General features: G+C 44.2%; 1 long non-coding RNA gene across 1 annotated transcript; it reads left to right on the top strand.

The window, feature by feature from the left end:
- The first annotated feature begins 3,548 nt into the window (after positions 1-3,548).
- Positions 3,549-8,741, top strand: LOC118095320 (uncharacterized). Its single transcript, XR_004693815.2, has 3 exons — positions 3,549-3,949; positions 6,586-6,773; positions 7,911-8,741. It is a non-coding gene; the product is annotated as an uncharacterized LOC118095320 (long non-coding RNA).
- The last annotated feature ends 100 nt before the right edge of the window (positions 8,742-8,841 follow it).

Genomic DNA, 8,841 nt, shown 5'->3' with positions numbered 1-8,841 from the left:
AATGTTGAAAAGCTGGTATCGCACAGCCCTACTGAGTGATGTGGAATTGCACCCAGTACAATCACCCTATGGACAACTGGGCGTTGTTTAAGTTCAAAGAGCTGCATTGCACCATAATCTCTTAGTTTGCAGACATGTCTGGGAATTTCTGTATAATAAATAAATATAAACCTCACGATCAAGAGCTAAAGCATCAGGCGTGGGGAAGCGGTCTTGAAAGGAAACTCTCCCACCCACAGTCAGAGAGGCAGTGACTCTGGGACTGTTTCACCCTCTATTCAGTATGGGGCTTGGCTCATTGGCTTGAGCCGTCTGCTGTGTGCTGGCCTCCCTTTATATAGGGCCTCTGTTCTCAACAAGCCAAAATGGCTCCGCTGCCTGAATACACCTCGGTTTAACTACACAATTGGTTCTGGAAGTCTGTACAGTACTTAACCTGTAGCATATACTTAACCTGAAGCGAACTTTCCTATTGAAAGTAATGGAAAGTGGATTAATCCATTCCAGACGGGTCTGCGGAGTACTCAACTTGAAGCGTACTTAACCCGAAGTATGAGTGCAATTGGTTCCGGAAGTCTGTACTTAACCTGAAGTGTATTAACCTGAAGCGAACTTTCCCACTGAAAGTAATGGAAAGTGGATTAATCCGTTCCAGACGGGTCCACGGAGTACTTAAACTGAAAGTACTCAAACCGAAGCGTACTTAAACCGAGGTATGACTGTATGCCAGGCAGAAGCCAGCACAGATTTGGCAGGATGCAAACAGACATTTTCTCCTCTAACAATGGGAGGACCATGTCCTCATCCAGTCATCCTACCATAGCATCAATCAACTATCTGGCTCTCCCCGGTGGCATCATGATGATGATGATGATGATGATGATTGATTGCTCAAAACTCTGGGCTGAAGCTGGCCCCTTCTAGGCCCCATTGTTACCAAGGCAAAAATGGGTCAGTGTGTCAGGCTGTTAACCAGAAGCTTGGTGGAGCCAACAAGTCGAAGAGTGGCTCCAAGGCATTGTGGGAAATTAACATGGCAGCTGTTGCCAAGCCTTCATTGTTTTGCTAATGCTGCCTGCTGCCACTGGTAGGGCAGCCAGCCAGGGGTGGGGGCACTCATTTAGGGGGAGCCACACTGGTGGGCAGGTGCCTTACTGAGGGCCCCTCAAACCTGGAGCCAGTGCTGCTGTGGGTGCAATAATTCTGGGGGTGGGGAAGGCTGCCTGTCCCCTTAGAGGCCTTTCCACCACCTTTTCTAACCTGTCTCATTTCCTGCCTGGAATATGCACTCTTTGTTTCTTGTTTTTGTTTTGCTTTTTTATTAGTTTTCTTACTTGATGAACAAACACAGACAATAAAATAACCAAAATAGTAAAATGGCAACATCAAACAAAAAAGAAAAGGGGGGGGGAGTACAAAAAGCATACATAAAACCATAAATCCGTAAGTCCTTATATACGGACTTGTTACCCTTTCTTTAATCCCAATTCCTTTTCTTCTATAATAGGTTTCCGTCCTTCTCAACGCGGGTCTATTTTGTCTATTTTTAAAACTGCTCCTTTTATCCTTTCTTCATTTCTACTGTTTTCCCGAATACAATACTTGTACTGTAATCCACGTTGTGTGTTGCGAAAATTAATCAAAGCAAATCCAGACAGGTTTTGACTTGGGGACACTGTTTTTTTAAAAAATAATCTCTGTAAATTTCCCATTCCTTTTGGAATTTTTGGTTAGACTGTCTCCTAATCGCATCCTTGATCTCCTTCGGCAGGGCCTGTAAGACAGAGCTATTCTGCCTGGCCTTCAATTTAGCCTGATCCTCCATTCCTTTTTCCCTTCCCTTTTTCTATGAAGAAACCTTTTCGGGTCCCCACAATTAAATACTTCCCATGTCTCCTTGCTGGCCTTAGCAGGACTAACTTGACTAGTTAGCCCTGGCGATGCTATATTTATGTTGTATTTTATGTTGTTTTTAAGCTGTTTTTAAGTAGTTTTTAATCAATGTTTTATATTTGTTGTTAGCCGCCCTTCCCCTGGACTGGGAAGGGTGGGGTATAACTTATTATTATTATTATTATTATTATTATTATTATTATTATTATTATTTTCCGTCATTTTTGTCAGTTCGAGATACTCAAATAATTTATCCTGCCATTCCTTTTTTCACTTTTCCAATTTCTAGCTATTAATATTCTTGCTGCTGTTGTAGCATATATAGATAGAGAATATGCGCTCTTTGTTTACAGGGCAGCAGGTGGGGTGGTCTGTGATGGGGAGGGCCCTGGCTGTGACGCCAGCCTGCGCAAAGCAGCTTGGCAAGAGCCCTTCAAGGGTCGTATCTTTAAAAAGTACGTAAAAATAAAATAAAAATGCATTAGCATTGCTCTGAGATTAGACGTGAAGTGCCATCGAAGGGCTCAGAAACGAAGGGAAGCTTTTAAGAAGTATTGAGGGGGCTACAGAATCACCGGGGATGGGGGGCAGCAGTGGTACGGCACGTACTTCCAAACGCAGGGAATGCCAGCGGTAACAGCAATACCTTTGCTCTTTCGCTCCCCTCCCACTCTAGCCGCTGAACTACATAAAAAGAGTGGGGGGAAAGGTGTTTGCCCCATACTTCGCAGACTTTCCATCCTGAAACACAAAACAGGAGAAAGAGGTACGGATTCCCTGTCTCCCCTTTTTTTCCTCTTTTTGCAAGGATCCCATCATTGAGCGTTGTCAGTTAGCACAACAGGAATCCTAATGGCAAAGCAGAGCAGAGCAGAAATGATTTATTTTGGGGGGGGGGGCGGTCTCAAGCAAGGTCACCTAAATTTGATTTTGTTCGCAATAAATTCAAATTCATACTTAATGCATTGGGAAGGGGGTGTTGGAAGCTGCTGAAACATTTAAGGAAAATAGGGAGTATGAACTATTGCTTTGGTAAAAATGCGTGCTTCTCTCTAAAAGTTGCCGGAAAATGCTACCAGCAAGGCTCCAAATTTTTTTTTTAAAAAAAGCAAACAGCAACTTCCATCAATGGAAATCACCGTCGTGATTTCATTTAAATTGCTAAAATTCCTGATCAGATTATGATGCTGCCATTAGTGTACACAATACTTTACTGCGTACTAGAGGCTAGGTCAAAATTGCTCAAAATCTAAAATTCAACACAAGGGAAACCAAGGAAGGGGACAGAGATGGAGGCAGGAGTAAGCAGGGAGGCAGTGATTGGTTGTTTAAGCTTGGACGTGTTTAGATTTAATTTGAGTTAATTGAGGATTGCCCCTTCCCCCATATTTGTTCTTGGTTTAAGAACAGAACCTGGGACTGCAGACTGATTCTTATTTAACAAGACCTGCGCTGAGGCTGAAGCAGACCTCTGTTGTTATCAAATGGGTGTGAGAGAGAAATGCCATCTTCACATGTAGATTAACTAATTACTAAGACCCCACATGCTTCAAGGGCAAGACTTGGCATTAAGAAATGTAAAAGAATAGATATTGGACTAACAAGATTGCCTGGAAATTATCCCATAGTCTTGTGCTATTCTCAGAGAAGGGAGAGGGGCACTCTGCACATGCTGAGAGACATTGCGATTTACTTGGCACTTTTAAATGACTAGGCGCATTCTGCAGGTCAGCCCCAGCTCAGATTTAAAAGCTTGGCTGCATCTTCTCCTTTGCCACAAACCCAACTGTGAGCTGGCCCAGGGATCTTCCTGTTGCCAGTTCCAGCTGGTGATGTGGCATCTTCTACTCCTCCTGCCTCTCTGGCTGTGACTTGCCATGTTTTCTTTCCCAGCTACTCCTTCTCAAAGGCAGCTATTGCAAGAAGAGGGATGCACTTGCTTCTGCTATTCACCTTCCTCAGTCTCCTGTGTCTGCCGGTGCAGGGCTGGGTCCTTAAGAAACCCGCCCAGAATGAGCAGTGGAAGATGCTGGACTGTTTGCAGAACAGAGAGCTGGTAAGAGGGCTCTTGTTGGGGAATGGGAGGCGAGGTTTTATTTGGAATTTGCTCTGAAACACCCGGAGAGTTAGCAAAAAGGAGTGCCTTTGAAAAAAATGGGCAGAGCACAGCATAACCCCAGCCCACTCTGGAAAACAAGCTTTTCCCCCAAAAAAAGCCTCTAATTACTCACAATTTAATACATCGTTTACATCTGTCTGTCTTGCGGGACAATTTAATACATTTAATGCATAAAAAGCTTGTAGATTGCTGTGGGTTGTCTTGGATATTATGAAAGTGCTTAACAAATTTAATAAATAATAAGAAGAAAACACCAAAAGCTACCACTTGTAAGCAGAAAGGCCAATGTTTGCATTTTCTTCAACATTCCCTGTTGAAGCAACATACCAAACCCAATATGTGGTGATGCACCACTTGATAAAGTGGCCTGAGGTCCACAAAAGCTTAAATTTGATAGGATTACGTGACCCAACTGAGTTTTACTCAGAGTGAACCAATTGAAATTAATGGACCTACATTAGTCATGCCCAATTAATTTCAGTGGGTCTGCTCTGAGTCCAACCAACGTACAATCCGTAGCCTTTAAGCAGAGAGGTGGTGAGCCACAGCAGGTGGTTTTGTGGGCCAGGCCACAGATTTGCCACCCCTGTTTTAAGGCGCTGCAATACTTCTCATTCACTTTGCTGCAGAAGATTCATGTGGCTGTCCTTCTGGAAACAAAGTCTCAAGCAGTGCTTTTTTTCTAGGGGAAAAAGGTGCAGGAACGCTGCCTTGTCCCTCCTGCTTCCGCACACAAGCAGGAAGGACAGGGCAGCTCCGTAAACGGGCAGAGCTGAAGTGCAGAGAAGCTTATTCCCTTCTGCTTGCTTGCAAAAGCCAGAGAAACAGGACGTCTTGCAGAGCTGAGGCAGGGCAGACTTCTTTCCATGTGTCAACTGTTAGCCTGGGAGGCTGAAGAGCCTAATTAAAGCCCCACTGCACCTCTGGATCATGAGAAGACCCTCTCCAGTGCCCATAGAGGGTGTCCTCTTTGCGCTCCAGGGAGAGTCTTCTCGTGAGCCAGAAGCATGGTGTGGGGATAGGTGCTGGAATGCAGGTGCCCTTAACTTACAGCCCCACTGGTTAAAAAAACTGCAAAATAAAAATTGTCCCTTAATATGTCATCTGATTAACCTACCATTAAAAAAACAAAAACAGTTAAAGCAGGCCAGCCCGATTCTGTGCCAAATGCAGCCCACTGAGGAGTCACAAACTGACAAAATCTACTGGTTTTGAAAAAAGCAGGTTTGTTCGTTCTTTGTTGGGCTGCCGTACAGGTCACCAATCAATGTCTTCACCACATTTTGAACAGCGCTAGATTAAGTCCTGCACATCTTACTCCAAATAGTGCCCAAAAGGGTGGGGGTGAGCAGGTCATACCCGCAGTGAAGATGCTGGCTGCTGCATCTGTAGTGATGGAGGATTTGTGGTTTGCTGTGCTTGTGCACTCTCACACACACACATGCACCCTTGTGCATGCACTCACAGGGCCCATTTTTACCACAAAGTTCCATTAGGTAACTGACTCTCAAACGTAAGAGTGCCACTCTCCTTTCACTACCCTGTTTTCCCCTTTTGCTCTTCCTCTGATCTCTCAAGAAATACTCAAGTTAAAAGTCAAGAGCTTTCTGAGCTTGGCATGCTGTCAAGACTCCACTTCCCCAGAGCCCTTCTTAATGCTTACCGGTTGACTTTGAGGGCTCTACACAGTGCCTAGCCAACAAGAAGGCTTTGTTTTTTCAAAGTGAGGAATAAGTGACATGCCCCAGCGATGCCATCTAGTTCAAGGACAGGCAGGAATAATAGAATTGTAGTAGCATTGGAAGGAACCAACGGATTCTAGGCTAAGAATCTTCCCTGCCTGTAACCCTGGAGAGTGGCTGCCAGTCAGAGTATACAACACTAGACTGGATGCACACGAAAGCTCATACGAATGACAAACTTAGTTGGTCTCTAAGGTGCTACTGGAATAAAAAAAATTGTTTTTTAAAAAATTGTTTCGGCTACGCCAGACCAACACGGCTACCTACCTGTAACTAGGACTTAATATAAGGCAGCTTGCTATATTCCCTGATCATTTATCTGGTACTCCCACAGTTGCAAGAGGAAATACAAACTGGTGTGAGCTTGTGAAGGGAACAAAAGGTAAAAGGTAAAGGGACCCCTGACCATTAGGTCCAGTCGTGACCGACTCTGGGGTTGCGCGCTCATCTCGCATTATTGGCCGAGGGAGCCGGCGTATAGCTTCCAGGTCATGTGGCCAGCATGACAAAGCCGCTTCTGGCAAACCAGACAAGCACATGGAAACGGCGTTTACCTTCCCGCTGTAGCGGTTCCTATTTATCTACTTGCATTTTGACGTGCTTTCGAACTGCTAGGTTGGCAGGAGCTGGGACCGAGGAACGGGAGCTCACCCCGTTGCAGGGATTCGAACCGCCAACCTTCTGATCAGCAAGCCCTAGGCTCAGTGGTTTAACCACAGCGCCACCTGGGTCCCATGAAGGGAACAAAGGGACCCTTTAAAAATTAGGCTCCAGTCAGGAGTGACCAATAAATTTACATTATTCATCTGTTATTGTCTCCTGCCCCCGCAGTTTCTCAGCGCCCTGCAGTCGTACCTCAGCACCAAGGGTATCCAAGTGGAGAGAACTGCTCCACCATTTGTCCTTCTCTCAAAGGATCACAACACTGGGACACGTGGGGAGCTGGAAGGGCAAGACCTGGTGATCATGGAGCCCGAGATGGATGGGTGGATGAATGAATAAACAGGCATGAACAGCAGGTGAGCATCTCAACACAGAACTACAACCAACAGTCCTGTTGTTGCCCCACAGGCTTGCTAGGGTAGTAATCAGGGTACCCCCATCTCTTTCTATTTTTAATAGCTGGCAACGTTTCCACACTTCTGTTTTACCATTTGCTAAGTTCAACACTGTGCACTGTCTGTTGGTTGAAGCATGGCACAAATCCAAAATTCAGATCCTGAGTGTTAGATGCAAATTTGCAGATCCACAGCACATTACATTTTAGCTTTTTAATAAACTTGCTTAACTTTGGAGACAATGATATAAAAGACTGCTAATTCATCCAATCCATATTGACCCACCTTAGCTTTGAAGACCAACGTCAGAGGCCTTGCTCTTCAGCCTGTTGCTACATGAGATCAGATGGGGTCTTCTCAGTGGTGGTGTCAATTCTTTGGAATTCTCTCCACTGAGACCCCCCCCCCTTTTAGGCCTCTGCTTAAAAAGACCTGTTCTGTCTTCCACTGCCTCCCTCAGTTTGGTCAGACTCATGTTAGTAGCTTTGAGAACACTGTCCAACCATCTCGTCCTCTGTCGTCCCCTTCTCCTAGTGCCCTCAATCTTTCCCAACATCAGGGTCTATAACAGCATCTAAAACATCAGGTTATAACAATTTATAAAAGCCATAGCAGAAATTGGTAATTGAACAGGTGATGTGTAGAGAGAAGGAATGAAGGTATTTTGAAATGATAGTTGGAAGAGTTATTTTATTGGGAGAAGCAAAGGAGGGAGGAAAATAGATGAGGCACCTGGGGTGGGTGGGAAGTTAGCTTTTAAATTTGTATTGAATTTGTATTTATTTGGTGATAATTTGTTTAAAATTATGGAATATCAATTTAAAAAATTGGCAAAAAAGAGAGCAGTTCTTAGTGTACAACATAGGGTTGAAGTGGGAGAAGCAGAAAGGTTTGGGAGTTCATTGTAGAGCACCCTGTGATCCTCGGATGAAGGGCAGTATAGAGATTTACTGTACTACTACTTATAATAATACAGCCCACTAAAATCAAGTACAAATGATTCTGGTTCCCATCCTTTCTCTTCTCTGCTCACTGTAAGTTATACATTTTAATGCTAATTAAATGCTAATACTTTGTTATTTCTTTTTATCCATTCAGGTGAAATACTGTCTTTAAACAGCTGGTCATCCCCTGAACATCTCTGATTTGCTGCTTTTGATGTTGCATTCTTCTTACATTTGCCAGAGAATTGCTTTTTGATGGTTAGATAATTTTCATCATATGTATTGGCACATCCTCAGTAGATTTTGCCTAAGCTGAATCTAAGGGCCAGTGTGGTGTAGTGATCAGAGAGGCACATTAAAAGTGGAGATACACAGGTTCAAATCCCAGCTGAAGCTTGGCCACTTGGTCACCTTGGGCCAATGGCTGTTCTTTGTAGCCTTAACCTGTCTCACAGGTTTACTGTGCCAATATCAAGAGACAAGGTGGGAGCACCATATGCTTGAGCTTTTTGCAGGAAAGGCAAGATACGGTATAAATGTTAAACAAACTGCCTTCTTTGTCATCAGTACTAAAAACCATGTACCTTTGGCTGAGAGGGGCTTGTCCTTCCTTCCCACTTTGTTTGATCCATTTAGCTCAGTATTTTCAACACTGACTTATAGAAGGCTCTCCATCATTTCCGACAGTGGACATTCTCACTCCTACCAGGAGATGCCAGGGGTATGCAATACAGATGCTGTTCCACTGAACTATGGCCCTTCCCCCTGAGGGGAGGGGACTGGCACAGTGCGATCATATAAGTAGTTTTGCTGGGTCAAGACAGTTTGGAAACTGTACTTTGTGAAAAGTTATGTATGTGGTAGTTTGCACATTAATAGTGGCTATAAAATGCATTCTGTCTAGTGTCAGAGGTAATGTTTTCTTTATTTCACATATCATCTCGGTTTGATCTCTCTCTGGCATTTTGTGAATGAACCCCCACAGGACAAACACAGGCATCACAATAATCACACTTCTTTTTTGGGGAGAAAGAGGAAATTATTTCCCCCAAATGTTGCAGAGTGGGGGCAGAGGGTTAAATCTG

Source organism: Zootoca vivipara, chromosome 13 (assembly GCF_963506605.1).
Source record: "Zootoca vivipara chromosome 13, rZooViv1.1, whole genome shotgun sequence".
Lineage (NCBI taxonomy): Eukaryota > Metazoa > Chordata > Lepidosauria > Squamata > Lacertidae > Zootoca > Zootoca vivipara.
The sequence above is the reverse complement of the archived record's forward strand: the minus strand, read 5'-3'. Positions and strand labels throughout refer to the sequence as shown.